This window comes from Schistocerca americana, chromosome 2 (assembly GCF_021461395.2).
Source record: "Schistocerca americana isolate TAMUIC-IGC-003095 chromosome 2, iqSchAmer2.1, whole genome shotgun sequence".
In the NCBI taxonomy this organism is placed as follows: Eukaryota; Metazoa; Arthropoda; class Insecta; order Orthoptera; family Acrididae; genus Schistocerca; species Schistocerca americana.
In genome coordinates, this window is record NC_060120.1 from 1,029,136,032 (window position 1) to 1,029,160,370 (window position 24,339).

General features: G+C 43.2%; 1 protein-coding gene across 1 annotated transcript in view; it reads left to right on the top strand.

Moving 5' to 3' along the window:
* The window catches only part of LOC124594650 (RING-box protein 2), a 514,996-nt gene that overhangs the window by 396,497 nt on the left and 94,160 nt on the right, over positions 1 to 24,339 (top strand). The window lies entirely within an intron of this gene.

Genomic DNA, 24,339 nt, shown 5'->3' on the forward strand with positions numbered 1-24,339 from the left:
GTTCTCAAGGAACGTAATTTATCTATGGAGAAACTATAAACTTCAATACTGGTGTGAACATTTAATTCTTTTAAGATAGTCCTTTGAAGTATTAGCTGAGATTAAGATTCACTCAAAGTTAAAACATAGACTGACACTCTTAGATTATACCTGTCCATGATGTAGAAGATAACGGAGCTCTCTCTCTCTCCCTCTGTGCCTCCCTCCTCCTCTCTCTCAACAGACAATTACTGAATTATCAGCGCTTGGAAAATTTGGCAGCCTATTGGCAGCCGAGGTGATCAAATATAGAGTGATTTCAACCTATGTGGAGTGAGTTCATAAGCTATCGCCTATCTTTAAAGGGTAAGTTTACATAAAATTTAATTGCGTTGTTAATGAGATTAGAGGTTGTACGCGCTCTTCCCGACCTCCGTCAGCTATACTAGTTCCCGGTGTGTGCCTTCGCAGAACACGTCGTGAATAGAGAGGGAGGTAAGAGCTTCGGAAGTAGACTAGACATTTGCAACCTTAACGAAGAAACTATAATAAAACATGAAGAAGTAGAAGGGTCATGTGACAAGAATGGATATGGAGCCAGAATACAAAGGACTAGCTAAACTAAAAGCCGAACTCGAACGAGTGACGTCCTAGGAAGAAAAGGTTGTACTTCCGAGGATGGAACAAACCAGGGATGTTTTAGTTCTCCGTTAAGGCGAAAACAAGAATAATGAGAGAGATTACAGCTTCAGATGAAGAAATTCATAAAAGAGAAAAGTCAGGGCAAATATCAAATACATTTGTGGTTTCTAAGTGAAGGAAAAGGAATGTAGGAAAATATTCATGTTTCAAAACGAAAAAAATACGGGGAAGAAAGGAAAGAGAAAACCTCCAGGAAAATTGAGGTTTGAATAACTGTTTCACCTCGTCCAGAGTTGACCAGATTCGAATCAATGAAACTTCTTGTTATTAAGATAATGAAATAATTTGTTGTATGTTAAAAACTATTAGTGTTTAGAAATGAGCAATGTATGTTTTTCAGCAATGCTGGAAGAAATATTGGAAAATATGGGTATGACGATGTGCAGACATCACCTGTTTATAAGTGAAACTACCACAAGATCTAGGCGTTTCAATCCGGAACCGCGTTGCTGCCACAGTTGCAGGTTCGAATCCTGCCCCGGGCATGGATGTGTGTGATGCCCTTAGGTTAGTTAGGTTTAAGTAGTTCTAAGTCTAGGGGACTGGTAACCTCAGATGTTAAGTCCCATAATCCTTGGAGCCATTTAAACCACAAGATCACATTGTTGGTTGAAAAAGGCACACAGAAAAGTGACAGAGTTTACAGTGGTATGCGCGACACAACTCGTTGCTAGCTGATGCGGTAGGCGAGGCAGACCGGTTGTAGCCGAGAGGATTCCATTGCGTAAGCGCTACCGTAATTATTCCGCTAACCATAGCGGACAGCGGGTAGATTATCGATGATGCATTGGCTATTACATCGGCCGCAGCTCCGTTACACTTGCCTGCGACAGGGAAGTCGGCGGCTTCCGTGGCCAGGGGCAGCATAGCTGTCTTCTCGTGTAGCTCAAATCACGGGTTCAAGTCCTGTAGTCCTGTTCTAGCATACGTATGTGCTGGTGTGATATATATATATATATATCAGCCAAGTGGGTCATTTGGTGATGTGGCGTCCGTGCACCATAAGGTTTCAGCTGGTTTTTCCGGCTTTTCTTGGTAAATTGGGGCTCCAATCTATAGCATTTGTTTTGATCGTCTGCTGTCCTTTCTTCGAGTGACATGACCAACCCACTGCCATTTCAAGGAATTTACTCATTACATTATGTCACTCACATTTGTTGTACGTCTCATATCTGCTGCTTCCTTTCTGTATTTCTTTGATTGCCCAGCATTCATCTTTCCATTCCTTTGAGCTATTATGAGTTTGTTTTTAATAGTGAACTCATTAAATGTATGTCTCATCGCCATGAATTTTTATTGGTATTGTACATTGTTAAAAAACGTTTCTGTAGCTCGCGCAACATCTTAGACTTGAAAACTGAAGAGTATCTTCCATAAGCTTGGCAGCACGATTTGATGCGTCGAAATATTTCAGGTTCTAAGTCTGCTTTCATATTTAAAAACTGGCTCAGATAGAGATATTCGGTGATCCAATGCATCCGGTATTCATTCATTCATTCATCATGATTTTTGTTTCTTCATAGTTCATTTTTAGACCAACTTCAGAGCAGGCTAGCGCAAGATCGCAAAAATTATGTAAAGTCTTCTTTACTGTTTGCAAATAGAACAATATCAGTACCAAATCTCCGGTTATTCAGTCTCTTACCCATAACTTGGATTCTTTTCTTTTCAGTTCATTTCATTGCAGAAGTTGCTTTTTCTGGGCTTGCTGATAATAATTTCAGAGATACATACGATACGAGTCAGTGGGTAAGCGGCCTCCATGGCTACGTCGCTGACTCGTGTTGATCAGGTTGCGGGTTCGGTTCCTTTTCTCACATGTTCTCTTTTATTTATCTTCGTATTTTCATTTTTAATTTTGTTTTTGTTTTACTGACAATTTCGTGCTCCAGCTGAACTTTCCATACATGAATTTTTTTTATCTTTACGAGTTTCTGTCTACGACTTTCGAGGAATATCTCAGGGAACCTTTTAAGTCTCTTTGGACTTACCGGCAAAATTTTAACATCCACGGAATGGCTGAAAATTTGTTGGTTGGCAAGCCTTTTCGCTGGGACTCTGCACGAGTCAATAAAATTTTGACTTTCTTTTTCGCTTGTCAGTGGCGAGTCTGGATAATTTTCCTGTGTTTCTTTTCCTGGGTGTTATTCTTCAGCCATCTTAATTTACGTTTTGTCCGAAAATATTTCTCATAATCTGGCGCTTCTCTTTCACGACGTTTTCCATGTCGCCACCGAGCGAGGTGGCGGTTAGCACACTGGACTCGCATTTGGGACGACGACGGTTCAATCCCGCGCCTGGCCATCCTGATTTAGGTTTTCCATGATTTCCCTAAATCGCTTCAGGCAAATGTCAGGATGGTTCCTTTGTCAGGACGCGGCCGTCTTCCTTTCCCATCCTTCTCTAATCCGATGAAACCGGTGACCTCGCTGTTTGATCTCTTCCCCCAAATCTACCCAACCCAACCCGTAATCAGGTGCACAGCCCCAATCCATGTCTTTCATATGACGAGAGAGAACTTCGCTGGCATACAGTGCTTTTGATTCGGTAACTATGTCCTGGGGCCGATTTTTATGTGCATGGAGAGACATTTTTGTGGTATATTGCTATTGTTTTCTCCCCCAGTTGGATACATACGGGCGATAATACAGGGTGCCCATAAAGTAAGTATCCATCTTCATTTTTCAGAAGTGCTACAACAAAATAAACATTATATTGAGAGTTGCTAATACTGGTCAACATGTCCACTTTCATTGGCAACATACTGTACCCATCGCCTTATGGTTGCGTCGAACACGCGCTGTAAGATTTGAGGGGTTATTAGCAAGCATGCCTCTCTAATTCGCCATTTCACAACTGAAATGTGGCACCCTGGTAACATATACTCGGCTCATGATGAAACCCCACGTAAATAAGAGGGCAGTGAGGTCGGGGGAGCGAGCAGCCCACATGCGACCTGCAGCTCTTCTCATCCACCTGTTAGGAAAGGTCTCGCTCAGGTAGTCCTGGACAATGTTTGCATAGTGGGGTGGTGCCCCATCTTGTTGATACATGACAGAGGCAAGGATACCATCCTGTTGCAACTGTGGCTCCAACAAAAACTGCAGCATGTCCAGGTAGGTTGCTCCGGTAATTGTCTTTTCAGCAAACATAAACGGCCCATAGATTCTATCTTTCATGAGACCAAGCCACACATTGACTTTGAGAGAGTCCCTTTGCCGCTCAGTGCATTCGTGGGCTTGCTCCCCCGTCCAGATCTGGCAATTGTGTTTGTTGACGACGCCACAGACATGAAATGTCGCCTCTACGCTGAACATAACATGATTCATCAGGTCCTTCTCGGCTACAGCCTGCAACAAATCACGACACACGGCTGCTCGTGCTACTTGGTCTTCATCCTCTAGTTGGTGAAGCACCTGAATATGATATTCCTTTTTTTTTTAAGGGTGTAGTGAAGCATTTTCCACTCTGTGGATTTCGGCATGGATAGTTCACGACTCAGCCGGCGGGCAGACGCCGTTGGACTCCTGTCGATAGCTTCCCTCACACGCTCTACAGAATGGGGGCTGACCGGTGGTCGCCCAGCGCGTCTTTCATCAGCTACATATCCTGTACGCCGGAATCTGTTGACGAGCATCCGAATGGCAAGTCTTGTAGGGGCATCCTTCCGATACTTCCTCTCAAACAGCCCCTGGACCTCAGCATAGGTTTCGCCACGTAAACGATGTTCCAGAATTGTGATTCTTTCGGGAATTGTTAACATTGTGATGTCTCTTCACGGTACCTGTAACAGAAATAATCCACATGTATGTTTTCCGCAAAATGGGTATTTACTTTATGGGCACCCTGTACAGCGGGTGTTCCAGACCTCGCTTAGCACCCCATTCTTCTCGAAACAATGCGTCCGATCTTTCCCATCGAAAATACCTTTGAAGGAACCATTTAAGGATTGTTATTAGTTTCACCACGTTTGGAATGAGCCGCTGCTCCATAACTGTGTCTGAATTAATGAGTAATCGCTCCAGTATGTATATAAAAGGCGATGTCCTGACTTACTGACTCCTCCTCGCCCAACCCAAATCGCTAAAGATAGAAACTTGAAATTTGGAGAAGGTGTCGATCTCGTAGTGTAGGCGTGGGTAAGAAGGGATTTTTCAAAATTCCAACCCTAAGGACGTGAAATAGGGAATGAAGTTTTTTTTTCCTACGAAAATTCGTATTTGGCTTCTAGGTCAGAAATGTGTGTTTCATCATTTTTGGGAATTTAACTTTATGACGGTGAAATAGTGGATAAAGCTTTTCCTGAAAATACACCATTATTAAAGAGAAACTAAAGCATTTTTAAAAGCTACACCAATGAACTTTCGTATTTGGTTTCTCGTTACAAATAAAAAAATACGTGTTTCAGCATTTTTGGAAACTGAGCCCCTAAATTCGTGAAACAGGGGATGAGATTTTTATAAAAATACTTTATTATGAAAACATTTTAAAAGCTAAACGTATAAAAATTTAAATTTGGCTTCTCGGTTAGAAATAAATAAATACATGCTTCACTGTTTTTGGAAATTAAACCCCTGTGGGGTTGAAATGGGTGATGAAAGTTTTTAAGGAAATATTTCATTGTGCCAGCATTTTTGAAGCCAAATCTATGATATTTTGGAAATTCAACCGCTAACGGGGTGGAATAGGTGTGAAACTTTTTATGAAAATATTTCATTGGTAAAGCATTTTTAAAGTTAAATCTTTCGAAATTGGTGTTTGGCTTCTAGGTTACGGATGAATAAATGCGTGTTTCACTGTTTCCCGGGAATTCGACCCCTAATGGGATGAAAATTTTTAAGAAAAGGGGATGAAAATTTTTAAGAAAATTTTTCGGTACATTAAAAAAATTTTGAAGTTTAATTTATGAAAATCGTTATTTCACTTCTCGGTTAGATATAAAGAAATGTTTGTTAAGGGATTAAAAATTGCTACGGAAATACCTCCGCAAGAACGCGAAAGGCATGATTAACAAAAGCTTTGGACTCCAGCAACCAGAATCGGTTTGTAGTTAGTTCATTCGGAAAAGACTGTACTTATATGGCCTTAATTTGCGTGAAAAGCTTACAAGGCGTTGCAGTTTGTGAACAATATAAAAATTCTATAAAATAAAAACAAAAAAATCTCTGCAGGCCATAGAATCTACGCGAGCGAAGCAGTGGGCGCTAAGCTAGTTTTCCATTACTATGCTCTGGCGAACAGAGGTCGAGTGATAAAACATCTTACTTTGCTTCAGTAGAGCACAATTTTAAAATTCCACCAGAAAATGACTTCAGTATAAAGCCGAAACCGCGCGTGGATTAAAACAATAAATTTAGGAACTGGAGAAGTTAATCATCAGATGAACAGTAGATTGCCTGCAGTCTGATGGAATGCGAAGGGAGAAACTCAGCTCCGCAGTAAATTTCTTTAGTAGGGCACTACCCATATGTGGGGGAGACACCAGTCGGTTTCTGAGAAGCGGCGAGTGGCCATAAAGACCAAGTGGTCGACAGCAAAAACTACACAAATCCGAAAGGGCAAACTAAGAATATCTCAAAACGTCAACAGCGTACAAATAAGGCCACAGTAGCAATCAGACAGAAAAACCAAGAGCAAGCGCGTGCGTGAGAACGACGTAACGTCGCCAATCGGAAAGCTTCGGAAACAACACAGCTGAATGAGGAAAGCGCCCACTTTCATCCTAGCATCCGCCGCCAGAGAGTCTTGCCAACGATGGCGAAGTCCACGCCGCCCGCAGTACGGACGGGAAACCAAACAACTGGTGTGATGAGCCGCTAAAATGAACACAGTACATCTGTCGTTCGGCTGAAATCGGTCGATACGATTGTGTTGTCAGACTGATCTGTAGCGTAGCCTGAAGTCTAGGTTATGTTGAAAGTTGAAAATCTGGCCGTGAGTTGGCGAAGCCAGCTAATGTGGATACCAAATAATAGTTATGTAACAGACTGACCTGTAGCGTAGCATAATGTTTAGGACGGCGCCATATGTACTCCGTCATTTCAGACGTAAGCCAGTTGTACTGTACTGATTTTAGTCACTCGTACTATCGATGACCAACGCTGGTGCGCCCATCTCCATCTCGTTGTGAGAGTCCGGCGAGGATACTAAAATTTGTAGTGAGAACGTGGTGCAAAATTAGATTCGTTAAATACAGCAGAAAAAGAATTCAAACTGAGATAGGGAATAATTAATGAGCACTGCATTCAGAAAGCTACGATATAGCAGCTGCCAACACTTTCATTTATGTGGAAGGCTCGCCTTCCACGACCACCGGTTTCGTTATTGAGATGTGATACTGTATTGTATGAAACTGGGGACCTCGAAACGACGGAGAGGCTTCGTCCCCGCCGTAGTCCTCAGTGGTACACAACCCCACCGCTGCCCCACACCGAACCCAGGGTTATTGTGTGGTTCAGCCCCCAGTGGACTCGAGTGTAACCCCAATGTTTGCGTGGTAGAGTAATTATGGTGTACGCGTACGCGGAGAAAGTGTTTGGGCAGCAGTCGCCGATATAGTGTAACTGAGGGGGAATAAGGGAAACCAGTCCGCATTCACCGAGGCAGATGGAAAACCGCCTTAAAAACCATCCACAAACCAGACGGCACACCGGACCTCGACACTAATCTGCCGGGCAGATTCGTACCGGGGACCTGCACGCTTTCCCGCCCGGAAAATAGTGCGTTAGACCGCACGGCTAACCGGGCGGGCAGATGTGATATTACTGTTGTATTAATATAGTAGTTGTCATTTGTTAGCGTTAAAACACTGACGGCTAATTTGTTCACAGTGAGCGCTTCAATAAAGAATGTTTTAAAGGAAGCGAAATTTTCAAGTGGAGATTTTCGTTGGCTTCCGAAAGGCGTAACTCAACAACACAACATCTTCGTTCAACATTTGGGATAAGCCACCCTCAGAAATTATTCTTTACAGCTGATTTGCGGAATTTTTTTGATATCGTGCTTAGGCCGGCGATGACTTTTCTGAGGATCGACCAGAACGGTTGTTGTTCAGATACACGTCGATACAGCGCACAGCATAATTGAAGAGGAACGGCGTATGAATTGCCGTGAGATAGCCGTTCTGAGGCATTTCGAAGACTGGGCTTCAATCAAGATTACAAAAACATTTAGTTGTGAAGATCGGTTCCCTATGGATTTCACACAGTTTCCACAAGATTCCAAAGGTGGTCCCTATCAATAGGTGGAAAAAGAGATGACAAGTACTCGACCGAGGAAATGCTAAATCGGTTTATAACATCGTAATAGGAGACTATAACGTTCCAGTAACATCTTTAATAGTTGCAAGCTTTAGTTGTGTCCGTAGGAAAGTCGAGCTCTTGAGCATAGCTGTCAAGCGCCTCGTGACATTGTGAGCGTGTTTGTATCCATGCGCTGTGAAGAATTTTCTGCATTCAGTTTAAGTAGAATAATTATGATGAATTGTGTCCATGCTGGTTGAGTTCCTTCAGTAACCTTAACCTATTTGTGTCAGCATCGCGTATGTCGCATAAGGAAGCGATAATCAGTGCTCATGCAAACGCTGCAGGGCCACCATATGATATTTAAGGCACACTGTTTACGTCGATGGAGAACCGTCTGTGCGGTGAAAGTACGCCAAAAACAGTGTTAGATGAAGTGTGCAATGGTGTAATATTAAACCACAGCTCCGACTGTGTACTAACGATACAGGTTAAGTTTTGGTACGTCATAATGCTTCAGTGATTAACCGACATGTAAAGAGTGTATCACACAATCATCACACCCTAACAACTGATATAAAACCATCTGCATCCCGCACAGGCTGTGGTGTCGACCACAACCCGAGGAGCAGCTTCGCGCCAGCAGAAAACAACACTGGACACTGATTTCTGGCCACCCACTACCCGACCGCCCCCTGCAAATACCCCAACAGCGACACTAGCGGCAAAACGATGAATAAAACGGTTTTTGGTTAATTAAGACTAGGGAATTTTACCTTTAGGTATCATCTGTGCGCATAAACTCTGAAGAGGAGCAAAACATGGTTGAAACACGTTGCAATATGTTACGTTAAATAAAAAGTAAATAAATGAGACATGTAGCAGAAAATTGAAATAATTAGAATAATTGTATTTTATTAAGAACAAAGGAACATTTAAACCCATAGTAATTCATTTGGTACTGCGAGAAAGTGTGAAATATGTAAAACTTGTCACATGGAGGGCGCTGCTTCGTGTGTTAATACTGTGGCACAACCAACACAAGTTAAGAGGGGGCCAGGCACATGATGTTTACTGTCTTCCCGTTAGAACAAAAAAAATGGCTCTGACCACTATGGGACTTAACATCTATGGTCATCGGTCCCCTAGAACTTAGAACTACTTAAACCTAACTAACCTAAGGACATCGCATTCGGGAGGACGACGGTTCAATCCCGTCTCCGGCCATCCTGATTTAGGTTTTCCGTGATTTCCCTAAATCGTTTCAGGCGAATGCCGGGATGGTTCCTTTGAAAGGGCACGGCCGATTTGCTTCCCAATCCTTCCCTAACCCGAGCTTGCGCTCCGCCTCTAATGACCTCGTTTGTCGACGGGACGTTAAACACTAACCACCACCACCACCACCACCACCTAAGGACATCACACAACACCCTGTCATCACGATCGTTAGAACAGTGCTGGCGTGCAGTCACGAGTGAAATGAAGTATATCTTTATATTGATTTTTCTTTGCCAATCCAATCACGATTTAACGCAAAACTGGTGCAGAACTCAACGATTACATTAGCCCCTAGACAGCCAAAAGTAATCAGTAATTTTTACGTGAAGATTTTGGAGTCAGCAGAGTGGGTTAATATTCAAAGGCGAAACTTGGCTATATTCGTAAGAACCGCATACTAAGCAGGAATCGATAGTTTGGGTGTTTCTAAATGAGGCAAAAATCAACAAAAAGCTCCCAAACGTCTTCTAAGAAACCATTTGCTTGTTTCTTTGATCGGAACACTGTACACGTCACAATCATTGCTTTATGGACCGGATGTTATACAACAATTTTTTTCCCAGAAGCCATCGATCACTTAAGAAAAGGAAACACAACGTAAAAAACCTATCACTACAGTGTCAACTGTCACACGGCACATCAAGCAGTTGATGTTTTGACGGATAAAATATCGTTCTCCGTATTCGCTTCATTTGTCGCCCATTGTCTTCTTAATCCCGTCTCCAGCCATCCTGATTTAGGTTTTCCGTGATTTCCCTAAATCGTTTCAGGCAAATGCCGGGATGGTTCCTTTGAAAGGGCACGGCCGATTTCCTTCCCAATCCTTCCCTAACCCGAGCTTGCGCTCCGTCTCTAATGACCTCGTTGTCGACGGGACGTTAAACACTAACCACCACCACCACCACCACCATTGTCTTCTTTTGTTCCCTGATGTCAAACAAAAAGTCATCGGCAGCGATTTTCAGTAACAAGCTGTTAAATCTTCCCAAGAACGATGTTTGCTGCAGCGTTGAGTTTAACTCTGTAAGTAGCTTTCACAGTGCTGTCATTTTTAATACCACGTTGTTCCGTTCACTCATGCGTGGAAAAACAGAAAATTTGAATTAATTAGGAAAGCTCATGACACTACAGGAGATAACGAAAATGGTTCCAGTAACACGTACGCTATATGATGAGACACACCTGCTACTGAAGTATATGAAATAAAATCGTCATAACTTCTGAGCGGTTTGCGCTAGGACCTCCAAACAGCGCGGTTGTCCGCGGGGCCTGATTGGCATTAGTATGGGCATGCATGGTTCGGTTCAGCGACGTCGCGCTTTCATTCGGATAGGTTCGTCAATAAGCTAAATTGGCGCATTTGGGGACTGAGAATCCGCATTTCGCGATCGAGAAGTCTCTTCACCCTCAGCAGATGACTGTGTGGTGTGCAGTGTCCAGACACGGAAAAATCGGTGCGATATTCCTTGATGGAACGGTGACTACCGAACGGTAAGTGAAGGTTTTGGAAGATATTATCCAAATTGATCCCGATTTCGACAAGATGTGATTCATGCAAGACGGAGCTCGACCCCATCGAAGCAGGAGAGTGTTTGATGTCCTGGAGGAGCACTTTGGGGAACGCATTCTGCCTGTGGGGTACCCAGAGGCCACTGGCATGGGCCTCGATTGACAGCCGTATTCTCCTGGTCTGAACACATGCAACTCCTTTTTGTGAGGCCATATTAAAGACAAGGTGTACAGCAATAGCCCCAAAACCATCGCTGAGCTGAAAATAGCCATTCCGACACTTTAGCGGGTCATGCAGAATTTCGAAATTCGTCAGCGCGCTACATTGTCGCCAATGATGGCAGGCATATCGAACATATCATAACTAAATAAGAATATCTGCAGTGTTGAATAAAGTGTGTGCACGCCGCAGTTTGTAACAGATTTACATTTTTCATATAGCTCAATAATTCTCACCCTTTACGTAATGCGGAACTGATCACTAGATGTCACGAATGACAGATCGCCAGTGTAGAAGGAGGCGGTGGGGGGGAGGTATACTGTTGTCAGTAGCGAAGCTGTAACAGCAGAATGGGTGGGTCAGTGGCGCTCATTGACTTCCAGCGTGGGCTTATCATTGGCTGTCACCTGAGTAACATTTCAACACTTCTAAGGCTGCCCGCCCGCCGTTGTGGCCGAGCCGTTCTAGGCGCTTGAGTCCAGAACCGCGCTGCTGCTATGGTCGCAGATGCGAATCCTGCCTCGAGTATGGATGTGTGTGATGTCCTTAGGTTAGTTAGGTTTAAGTAGTTCTAAGTCTAGGGGACTGATGACCTCAGCTGCTAAGACCCATAGTGCTCAGAGTCATTTGAACCATTTTTAAGGCTGCCCCAGTCGACTGTTTATGAAGCGCGAAGCAACAACCACAACTAAACCAAGACTGGGTAGACCTTGTGTACTGACGGATAGGCACTGTCGAACATTGCGAAGGGTGGTTGTGAAAAAAATCGCGTGAAATTAGTGGAAGGAATCGCTCTTGAACTCCAAAGTGTTGAGAGCAGTGCAGCAAGAACGATGACTGTACGTTATGAGCTAAAAAGAATGAGGTACAACGGCCGGGCACATTTCTGTTGCCAGTGCTAAGCGGCATTTGAGGTGGTGTATAGAGCGAGGTCACAGGTCGGTGGATGACTGGAAACGAGTGATTTAGTTTTATGAATCACGCTATACGCAGTGGCAGTCCAATGGATGGGTTTGGGAAATACCTGGGAAACATTACCTGTCACTATTTCAAAGTGCCAACAGTGAGGTACAGAGGAGGTGCTTTTACAGTATGGTCTTTTTTGTGCTCATGGTGTGATCCCATTATTACACTTAAGAAACACTGAGGAAGGATACGAACGCATTTTACACCAATTTCTACTGCATACTGTTGAGGAATAGTTTGGAGACGATGGTTATGTCAATATGACAATGCGTCGTGTCATAAAGCCGCTCTGTGAGGGTATCATTTGCGGACAACAACATTCCTAGAATGGACTGGCGTGCCAGAGTCCCGTTGTGAACCCAGTGGAACATCTTTGGGATGAGTTGGAACAGAAACTTCGCTCCAGGCCCCAGTGTCCCGTATCATTACCTTTCCTGGTTCCACTCTACAGGAAAAAGGGGCTGCCATTCCTCCATATCTCGCTGAGAATGAATTCAGCAGAGTTCAAGTCGTTACAGTGGCGAAGCGTGGACACACCCCTTATTAATGTCCTATTAATAGATGTCCAGATCCGTGTGATCGGGTATTGTATGTAAATAAGTCACAGCTATTAAAACCTGTCTCTCCATGGACAACAAGCTCATAGTCAGAACCTAAACTATTTGCTTTTGTTCTACTTGATTTCAGTGACGGCAGGATAAATATTTTTCATTGTTCTTTCACTTGTTAATGTAATATCATTAATTCACTGTGGCGTTGATTGTTTCTTTTTGCCGCTTCCGTCGTATTTCTAAAATGATCTGTCGGGCATTGCGCAGTTCGTAATGTGAAGAAGTGGAAATCGAAAGGTCTGCAGTTCATCAGTCCGCCGTTTATTGCGCGACTTTTATTTCTGCCATTAAACGTAATTTCCCTCTGTGGTTGAGTTTTGCGTCTGTACATAATGATAAGGACCATTGTGTTTCGAGGTATACTTTTAAAGTGCAGGTCCTTCATGGCCAGCAGATTGAAAGGTCGGAGTAAGTCAGGGACGCGAATATAGACTGAAGCAGCAAAGAGAGTGGTATAGCCGTGCATATTCAAATACAAAGATTTGTAAACAGGCAGAATACGGGACTCGGTCGGCAACGACCATATAAGACAAGAAGACTCTGGCGCAGTTGTTAAACCTGTTACTTCTGCTACAATGGCAGGTTATCAAGATTTAAGAGAGTTTGAACGTGGTGTTATAGTCGGCGCATAAGCGATGGGATACAGCATGTCCAAGGAAGCGATGAAGTGGAGATTTTCCCGTACGACTTTTTTTTTTGTGTGAATATCAGGAATCCAGTAAAACATCAAATCTCCGACACGCTGCGGCCGGAAGAAAGATCCTGCAAGAACGGGACCAACAATGACTGAAGAGAATCGTTCAACGTGACAGAAGTGCAACCCTTCCGAAAATTGCTGCAGATTTCAATGATGGGCTGTCAACAAGTGTCATCGTGCGAACCATTCAACGAAACCCGACGATATGGGCTTTCTGAGCCGCTCCGATGGCCCACTCTTATACCCTTGATGACCGCACGACACAAAGCTTTACGTCTCACCTGGGCCTGTCACCACAGACATTGGACTGTTGTTTTGTGTGTGTGTGTGTGTGTGTGTGTGTGTGTGTGTGTGTGTGTGTGGTACGGTCTTATGGGACCAAACTGCTGAGGTCGTCGGTCCCTAAGCTTACATACTACTTAACCTAAATTAAACAACTTACGATAAAGACAACACACACTCATGCCCGAGGGAGGACTCGAACCTCCGACGACGGGAGCCGCGCGAACCACGGCAAGGCGCCTTAAACTGCGCCGGCTACCCAGCGCGACGGACTGTTGATGACTGGAAACATGTTGCCTGGTCACACGAGTCTCGTTTAAAATTGTATCGATCGGATGGACGCGTACAGATATAGACACAACCTCATGAGTCCATAGACCGTGCATGTTAGCAGAGGACTCTTCAAGCTGGTGGAGGCTCTCTAATGGTGTGGGGCGCGTACAGCTGGAGTGCTATGGGGTCCTGATATGTCTACATACGACTCTGACAGGTGATACTTACGGAAGTATCGTATCTGATCATCTGCATCATTCATGTCCATCGTGCATTCCGACGGACTTGGGCAATTCCAGCAGGACAATGCAGTATGGTACATGTCCAGAATTGTTACAGAGTGGATCCAGGAACACTCTTCTGAGTTTAAACACTTCCGCTGACCACCAAACTCCCCAGACATGAACATTATTGAGTATATCTGGGATACCTTGCTACGTGCTGGTCAGCTGAGATCTCCAGCCCCTCGCGATCTTACGGATTTATGGGCAGCCTTGCAGGATTCATGGTGTAAATTTCCTCCAGCAGTACTTCAGACATTAGTCAACTCCATGCCACGTCGTGCTGTGGCACTTCTGCGTGCTCTTGAGGGCCCTACACGATATTAGGTAGGTGTGCCAGTGTCTTTGGTTTTTCAGTGTGTGTGTGTGTGTGTGTGTGTGTGTGTGTGTGTGTGTGTAACACAGCTTTACCATTGAAGAATTAACATGAGAAAGCACTTCAGTCAAGCCAAGAAGCAACCAAAAGTTAAAAAGGAGTTTCATTTGTGTACCGGGTGGTTATAATTAAATTTTGGCTATGTTGACTGAAAACTGTTCACTGTATGGGTACCCAATTTTGTAGGAGTGGCGTTCAGACTGTGCGCTGGAGGATGTGTGTCTTTACACTGGTCAAAATAAATGTTGCATATTTCCAAAACTTTAATATCGTGCGCTCTAATCTAAAAATACGTTATTTTCTCAACACATTGGTTTGTTTTTAGCGCAATATACCTGAAAGACTCCAAGTTTCTACCGTGAAAGGTCAGTATGTGCAGTCTATAGCAACTGTTCACCTGTAAAGTGTGTGTGTGTGCGCCATTAAGAGAGCTGAGTTGCTTCAACATGGTTCAGATAGCAATGACGTACGACCAGGGACGGTATAGTCACTCCAGTGGAGCAGGCAATGAGACAGGTGGACTCTGCACCGAATGTTGCTGTGAGTCAAAGTGACCTCTTAGGATCTGGAACAAGTTTCTTGCGACAGGATCGGTTGGGAATCGCCATAGAAGTGGCCACTGAAGGTGGGCAAGACCAATATCTTGGCATAAAGCTGCAAGCGGAAACTGTCAACACAATGTTACACGTCTCCGGCGGCAGTCCCAACCAGCTATAGGAGTGCAGGTGTCAACACAACGATTCGAAATAGACTCCATGGGCAGGGATTACGTGCCAGAAGACCTCTCAAGGCCCCTCCTCCTCTAAATGGGGTTTGGAGAGGGGCTCTTGCCCCGTTAAGACGAAACCACTCTTTGTGGACTAGACAGCAGTGGGACACAATGATCGTTTCTGATGCGATCTGTATCAGTCTCCACTTTGCCGATATGGATATTTGTGTGTGGAAGCAATGAGGATTACGTCTACACCCTGACTGTACAGTATCCCGCCACCTTTATCAAGGCGGTTAAGTCTTGTTTTGGGGTTTAATCATGTGTTGTCACAGGACATTACTTGTGCCAATAAATGGATGTCAGGTGGGAAGTATCGGGTTGACATCCTGGCACACGTTGTCGCCCCATTTGAATTTATTCTAGTGGAATTCACACTGATGAACGATAATACACAACTCCACGATAATACACAACTCCGTCGTCAGAATCTTGTGAATATCTTCCTAGTGGAGAATAAAAGCAGTCGGATGGAACGACCTCCATATTCTCCAGATATCAACTGCATTGAGAATGCGTGGTCAGTTCTGAAACGAGCTGTCTGCAATCGTCCAGCCCACCAGAGACCTTTCAAGGCATCAGACAGGCCGCCGTAAAGGAATGGGAAAGTATTCCATAGGCTTATCTGGACTTGGCTTTTTGTTTGTATTTATAAAATGGAAATGTGTTTTTCTTATTTTCGTTTTCTTATGGCTGCACCTGACAGGACAAAATCGCTTTTGTTTCCTATTATGTCCAGTATTGAGAATAAAGTAATACGCAATATTTGTTTTAACAACTGTAGTAGTGATAGTGTCATGGCTTGCCGTTAGGCGCCTGCAGTAGTACAGCGACGCAGAGCTGAAACATAAGCATGAGTGAGCATTATCATTGCAGACAGTCAGCATGAGTCTGGACGAGGTCAACAGTGCTTTACTCGTTACCAACGTGCTGCCGCTTCTCGCGAGTATCTATGCATTAAAGGAATTTTTCTTTGAGGCGCTCAGGGACAAAGGACACGCAGCGAGGATGGCACACGTTACTGTGATCTGGAAAACCGTCCGCAGCTCGTGGTCGTGCTGTAGCGTTCTCGCTTCCCGCCCCCGGGTTCGATTCCCGGCGGGGTCAGGGATTTTCTCTGCCTCGTGATGACTGGGTGTTGTGTGATGTCCATAGGTTAGTTAGGTTTAAGTAGTTCTAAGTTCTAGGGGACTGATGACCATAGATGTTAAGTCCCATAGTGCTCAGAGCCATCCGGAAAACAGTCATTGGCTGTACCTAAAGGCTGGAAAGTTGCACAGGTCACACTAATATTCAAGAAAGGTAGTAGCAGTAATACTCTGAATTGCATGTCTATATCATTAACGTCGATACGCAGCAGGATTTTGGAACATATATTGTGTTTGAATATTTTGAATCACTTCGAAGAAAACCGTCTGTTGCCACACAGTCAACATGGATTTAGAAAACATCGTTTTTGTGAAACACAACTAGCTCTTTACCCACACGAAATGTTGAATGCTATTGACGACGGATTTCAAATTGATTCCCCACACAAGAGACTTGTAGTGAAATTGCGTGCTTATGGAATATCGTCTCAGTTCTAAGACTGGATTCGTGATTTCCTGTCAGAGAGGTCACATAAGTGATTTCTGACGTTCCCCAAGGTAGTGTTATAGGCCCATTGCTATTCCTTAACTATGTAACGATTTAGGAGATAATCAGAGTATCTGTCTTAGGTTGTTTGGAAATGATTCTAGCGTTTATCGTCTAGTAAACTCATTAGAAGATCAAAACAAATTGCAAAAAGATTTAGAAAACATATCTGTACGGTGTGAAAATTGGCAGTTGACCCTAAATAATGAAAAGTGTGAGATTATCCACATGAGTGCTAAAAGAAATCCGTTGCACTTCGGTTATACGATAAATCAGTCAAATCTAAAGGCCGTAAATTCAACTGCCGGCCGCGGTGGTCTCGCGCTTCTAGGCGCGCAGTCCGGAACCGTGCGACTGCTACGGTCGCAGGTTCGCATCCTGCCTCGGGCATGGATGTGTGTGATGTCCTTAGGTTAGTTAGGTTTAAGCAGTTCTAAGTTCTAGGGGACTAATGACCACAGCAGTTGAGTCCCATAGTGCTCAGAGCCCGTAAATTCAACTAAATACCTAGTAGTTACAATTACGGCCAACCTAAATTGGTAAGAACACATAGAAAATGTAACAGGTCTACTAAGGGACTGCCTACACTACGCCCGTCTATCCTCTCTTGGAGTACTGCTGCGCGCTGTGGGATCCTTACCAGATAACCGAGGATTAACAGAGTACATCGAGGAAGTTGAAAGAAGAACAACACGTTTTCTATTATCGCGAAATAGTGGACAGGGTGTCAGAAATGCAACAGCATTTTAGCTGTAGAACAGTCGTATTAATAACTATATGGTCCTTCAGTTGCACTTGTAGGATTTTTATTAATATTTTATCGTAGATATCAACTAGTTTCCTGATAAACGGTGCGTTGTAGCTCAATGTGGGGAGCGCCACATACGGCGCGCAGGAAGTAGCACATTTGACGACCGTGCGCCAAGTATAACAGATGGCGGGGGACATACGGTGCCATATGTAGTTTTACTTGTGATCGAAACAGTCTGTTGAAGTTATTTTATTTTATTGATCTTGACGCAGCCACTGGGCTAAGACTTTTTCATTTCATTTTTAAAAGCTTATGTAAGTAATATGTTATCACATACGTAATTTTAGAAGTTTCTGTATAGATTGTATTTACTGGTGTAGATGTTATTTTGATCACTTTTTAGGACTTCTGAAGAAGGCTATATTATTATAGCAGAAACCATGGTCAAGGCTTAGAATAAACATAATTAGTGCAACTGTGGGCAGTTTTCATTCGAGACAATTTCGTAACGCTTGCTGGTATTGCTGCCATGATGAAAATAATGAAATAATAATAATAAGGCACTTTTTAGCTACTGCAATGTTAATAAATAATATTTTCAACATGATCTCCATGCTCTTTAATGGATAATTTGATGCGCTTTGCAAGATCAAGGTGATTTCCATAGAACAGGTCTAAATTGCAGTCGATTTTAGTAGCACACTGACTGGTAATGCGTTCTGTCAGGTGGTTTAAATTTGTAATCTTCATCTAGTAAACTTACACTTGCAGCATACTCCAGAAAAAGAAATCGGAGGAGGGGGGGGGGGGGGGGGGGGAGAAGATCTGGCGAACGAGGGAACAACTCCACATAACCTCCCAACTGTGAGAAAAGTTGTCATTCAGCCAATCTCTAACAGCTGCAGCAAAATGGGTCGGGCTCCCAGCTTGCTGAAACCAGTCTGATGCGTCAATTTGTCTATCAGCGTATTCAGACAAGTCTCACCCGTTACATGTTAGTCAAAGAAAGGTCCTAGCACATGAGCTTTCCATAAACCATACCACACCGCGTCATCATCGTTTGGCAACCCCGTTGTTTAGCTCTGGTCTCATTCAGTGTGGATTGCCTTTATACCAGCATCGAAAATCTTGCCTGTTCACTCCTCCATTGATATAAAATATAGCTTCATCACTGAACAAGACACAGTGTTTTGCAGAATTGATGTTTTCAACCAGTTTATCTGTGAACCGTTCACACATCTGCATGCATCTATTGGGGTCATCTTCATTTAAATAATGCAATATCTGTAACCTGCAGTATCTGTAACTTGTACGGATGAAACCTCTCCTCCGCCAGGATTTTGTGAATGGTTGACCTGACAACCCAACTCCGTGAACGTCCGACGAAGCGATTTCTTTGGTCTAGCATAAACTTTGACCAAAAAAGCCTTTTTCGTTTCGTCTAAAGTCTTTGGTCGCCTGGAACGGGTTTTGTCCAACACTCTGTCTGTTTCTTTAAATTTGGTGATTATTTTCCCGACGGTAGTGAAATATGTCGAAGATGAGAGTGTCGAAGGTTAAATCCTTCTGCAACTTTGAAATACAACCATCCTTCTCGTCCAATTAAGAGTACCAGCTCCACTCGTTCTTCTTTAGACACCCATCATTCAGCCTGCAAAAAAGAGAATTTATTTTACTATTTATTTATTTAGTTATTAATATTCATTGAATATAGAATATTTTTTAGAATATATCAGAATTCCCTATGTACCCACACATAATGGACATCATGTACTTTCTCAAAGGAATGCAGAGTTCTGACAGCTAGCAAACGCTAGTGGTTTGCAAGGGTAACACACAGGTAGCACACTGTAGAATACCGTTAACTGTCGTCTGGAGGTTAGTTGAGTCAGCGGAGGGGAACGAGCAGCGAGGTCACCGGTCCCATCGGATTAGGGGAGGATGGGGAAGGATGTCGGTCGTGTCCACTCAAGGGAACCATTCCGGCATTTGGCTGAAGAGATTTAGGGAAATCACGGAAAACCTAAACCAGGATGGCGAACGCGGGTTTGAACCTTCATCCTTCTGAATGCGAGTCCAGTGTGCTAGCCGCTTCGTTTTAAGGGGTATGAACACTGTTCTGTACGACACAGCAACACAAGTGGCGGCGGATTGTTGACAGCTGAATGTAGAGGTTGAGGGCTGTAAAATGAACATAGATACCAAAAAATTATGGTACATAAACTGAGTTTTTTAATTTGTAGATAAAAACAATAGCCTGACCAGTAAATTAAAGTAACCTGCTCCCTTGGTGCCGTAATTGCTTTTTTCATTGCCCTGTTGGTTTACTATTAGCTCACGACCTATATGTTACTATTAGCTCACTACCTATATGTTACTATTAGCTCACTACCTACATCTCACTTTGCAACTCGACACCTCTATCCGTTACTTTACAGTGAACAGGCGAAATCCGCGCATGTGTTCTTCCTTACATTTCCTGAAGGTCTCAACCGCTGTCCTCTCATTAAATTTAATTACAACAAAATATATCGATACTGACGCGTTTTTGAGAGAGAGTGTCTCAGTATAGAAAACAGCGTATATTCATAGGACATTCTCAACGCGATAGAATCACGAAAGTGAGAGCCATCCAAACGGTCGAAAATGGGCTTATACACATCATAGTGGCTCACCGCGGTGAGCCAAACATCACCTACAAAAGGAAAGATGTAACGATTGAAGAGAGTGTGACAGCTAGTGAACATCCAGAAAACTAAGTATGTGTTGTTTGAACTAAACTATCAGAGATGGCATTATTAGTAAGGCTTGGCAGATAAAATACTTTCCCTCTTTCCCTGCTATAGAAATTTTCTTCCCTAAGAATTTCCCCATGGTGTCAGTTTCCTCAAAAAAAATATTTTTCTCAGAATTGCGAAAAAAATCCAATCTGCCCCAGATACTTTTTACTGCAACGTAGTCTCTGGAGTCAACACTCTACTGTTTCAGGAATATCGTTGAGCTGCTGCAAAAGGGCGATAACGGAATTATAAACTACACTGATGTCCAAAATTAAAGCAACAAACAGAAATTTTGCAAGGTTGCGTTTATTTTGCCCAAAACAGTATAAACAGGTGATAGTAAAATAGAAACAATGTAAGAATACAGAATGTAAGCAACATGCATAACGATAGACACATATGTTCTCCGTTTTTCTATATTTTTTTTCCAACGTAACGAATTTGCACACACATTGCGACAATTTATTAATGTGCTCAGTATGGGGTGCGACCACCTCTTTGCAGCAATACAGGCCTGACAACGACCGGGCATGGTGTGCATGATGTTATCAATCTCATGTTGAGGCAATAACGCCCATTATTTCTGCAGAGCTGCTCGGAAGTCTTGAGGAGTGGTTGGTGGATACTGACGTGACTCGATTCTAGACGTTCCCTTGTGTTACGACGCGTCAGGGGTACACATGCAATAAAGGCCACACTGCCGAAGCCTTCTGTAACCGTCTGCCTCGATATAACACGTCCAGTGGATGCTGCGAGGCCAGAAGCCAGTTTGCTATGCAGCACTAAGCCGGTACCGTTGTACCCTTACAGCCAAATAACGGTCTTCACTTTCTGGTGTCACACATGAACGTCCCTGCCCTGGTCTTTGACATACAGTTTCGGTCTCTAAAACTGTCGCCACATCCGAGGAACAGAACTATTCACTTGAACCCATCGGGCCATATCAGTTTTGCGACTGTCCTGCTTCCATTCCTCTTATGCCTTTCTACTGCAGAGAGTGTGGCAGGCGTGTTCTCTGTGCCATAGTGCACCATCTGTGACTGTGTAGCCGGCCGCGGTGGTCTCGCAGTTCTAGGCGCGCAGTCCGGAACCGTGCGACTGCTACGGTCGCAGGTTCGAATCCTGCCTCGGGCATGGATGTGTGTGATGTCCTTAGGTTAGTTAGGTTTAAGTAGTTCTAAGTTCTAGGGGACTGATGACCACAGCAGTTGAGTTCCATAGTGCTCAGAGCCATTTGAACCATTTTTTTGTGACTGTGTAAACAGCGATTGTGGGTGTGGGACTACCCGAGAAATACTACCCGTTTGATGGGTGCCCCGACGCCATCGCTGGCGTGGTTGTCCATTGACCGGATTGCCATCTTTCGTATAGAACTCGATCATACGGACATCTGTTGACAGTTGGTATGGTCATATCGTGACTTAAGACACAGGATGGGGAAAGAGCGGTTTGTTGCTTTAATTTTGGACACCATCGCGTTTAACAAAACTGAAAATAAAATATTATTGTGGCTCTGTCGTGCTGTTTGGTAACAGAACACGTGTAAATCGAGCTTCAACCTGTTTCAAAAATTATAGGCGGGCTTAGTTGGATAAATAATATGAACACCACATTTTCATATTCAACAATGGACGACTGCTTGACTGTCTAACTACATAGCTATAGCAAGCCGTCCCTTTATTACTGTTCCCCAGTATGAATGATCGAAAGTTGGACCTCCACACACAAACAAAACACAGTTTGAGACAAAAGTGTTCGCAGTCCAATACATAAAACGTAATCATTTCTATCTTTCGGCTCACGATGATCAGATAAGTTGTTTGTTTTGCTGTATGAATTAGGTATCCTGGGATAGTGCTCTCGTAGCATGACTGCTGCAGATTCTGCAAAGTTCGACGCCTCTTTATTTTATTTTTCCAGTAAACTCCAGCGATGAATCTTCTAAAATATCCTCGCGTGACTTTGATCTTTCTTCTCCTGTTACCTTCCAGTCTTGCACATCCTCCTCGGCGTCGGCAATTCTTCCTCTTGGAATGCAACAAATAGTAGTAATAGCAATGCAAGAGTCGGCTTCTACAACTTCCCACGTCCGATTCGCCTTTCCTCGAAAACAATGACGTTCTCAGTGTCGAGATTATTGCTTCTGTCTCCTCTACACGACATTGACGAAAATGTTCTTCTCTTCACAATTAGATAAAACGTTGTCCGATTTCCACACGACCTAGCGTCTCCAGTCGTCCGAACCCTGTCTTCAGAACTGCTCGTCAACTGTCTATCTGTCGCTCGTAAAAATTAATATTTTCCCCTACTTCGTCGAGGTTCCAAAGGGACAAACAGAAAACTCAGAAATGACTTTGAGATAATACTACAACGCAAGTGACAACAATAAATTGACACAAGTTTTCGTTTCATTTTCATATATACGATCACGAAATGACTCACTAACGTTTCAAAGAAATAAAGGACAGAAGATATGTACAGTTTTATGATGATTAATATGAGAAATTGTTGTAGTAAAAAACACAGTCACAAAGATACGGAAAGGGACTTCAATTAATCGTTGCCTAATGCTCCCTTTCTCCGCCAGTCGTACGTTTTTTAGCAGTTTTTTATTTTTATTTTTTTTTATAGATGCCAAGAAATTCAGTTGATTGTTCATTTGGTACAAATGTAGGTCAGTTTTGTATATACTGGCGTCCACAGGGAAATTAGTACTGTCTTCTACAAGCTGACTCCTCTCTCTCGGTGCTCAGTCATATCGTTTGATGACGGGAAAATGGCGTCGATGTCTGCTGTGGCGACAACGAAGACTCAGATATTTGGCGTAAACGCAGCAGATAGTCTGCAAATGATTGCCAGTTTCTGAAACAGAATTTAAGGCAATGACGCAAAGCACCATAGTTTCATTATTTGTTATTGATATGTGGTCAAAAAGCCTTATAATTATCTTATCTGATTATTGATAGCTGCGCATTACAATTACCATCTTTCGTGAAAAATCAGTTGTACTAAATGTTTAAAAGAGCAGATCTTTCAATGAACCAGCTAGAATGCTCAACAGGCATAAACACCTACTAATACACAAATTATGTGAGACATAAAACGGTGCAGGATAGCATTTCCCAAGGATTATAGTTATAAATTAATTCACACTAAAATTTAAATACTGATGTTACTTTTCGATACGAATTCAGTGATTACTCCAAGAATTTGCACTTTTTTTTTTTTTAACTGAAAAGAGAAATTATGTTCTGTAGGAACTGGATAGGTAGTGACCTCAAATTCTGTATACATTTTTATCTCCCAAATTCATACTTGGTACAAGAGAACAAAAGGTGGTTTAGATCTTCGGCTGCCATATTCAGAATGGCGCTGAACTGATGTTCATACTATGCACATGAGACAGAAAAAAATCCATGTACAAATCTGATTTTGACAAATTACGATCTGCACATAACAGTGTGTCGGGATAGTAGGTTGTGCCCCCGAATGATTTACGACGTAGTCCATTGTTCTTGCCACTTGGTCGCAAATCACGGTGCCACGCAAATGCCAGGTGGTCGGGCCTTCTCATTCTGGGATGTTCCTCTGTGGATTTTAAATCCACCCCTATTGTGTGACTGCATTTTCTATATAGATAGCGTGTAGTTTTTTTCACTGAAAGTTCTATCCGTGATGCAGAGTTAGATAAAAATTAGTGGTTGTGCCAATAAACTCAGAGCTAAAAAACAGATTCCACAATGCTCTTCTTGTCGTAATGTATTTGTCGTTTACTTTGTCAAAAGCCTTTGTGAAATCATCCGAGTGGATTGCAAGCGGTTTGCGTGTCTGTTGCGTAAGCTGTCTCGGTAAGCGAGTACGGAGTTGGTTGTTCTGCCACGGACCACCTTAGTTTTGAGACGCACCGTAATACATCATTCAGCCACTTTATCGAGAATACTGGTCCTGGCATCGTTTGCAATGGCCACTTCTCGGAGTAGATTTGTTAA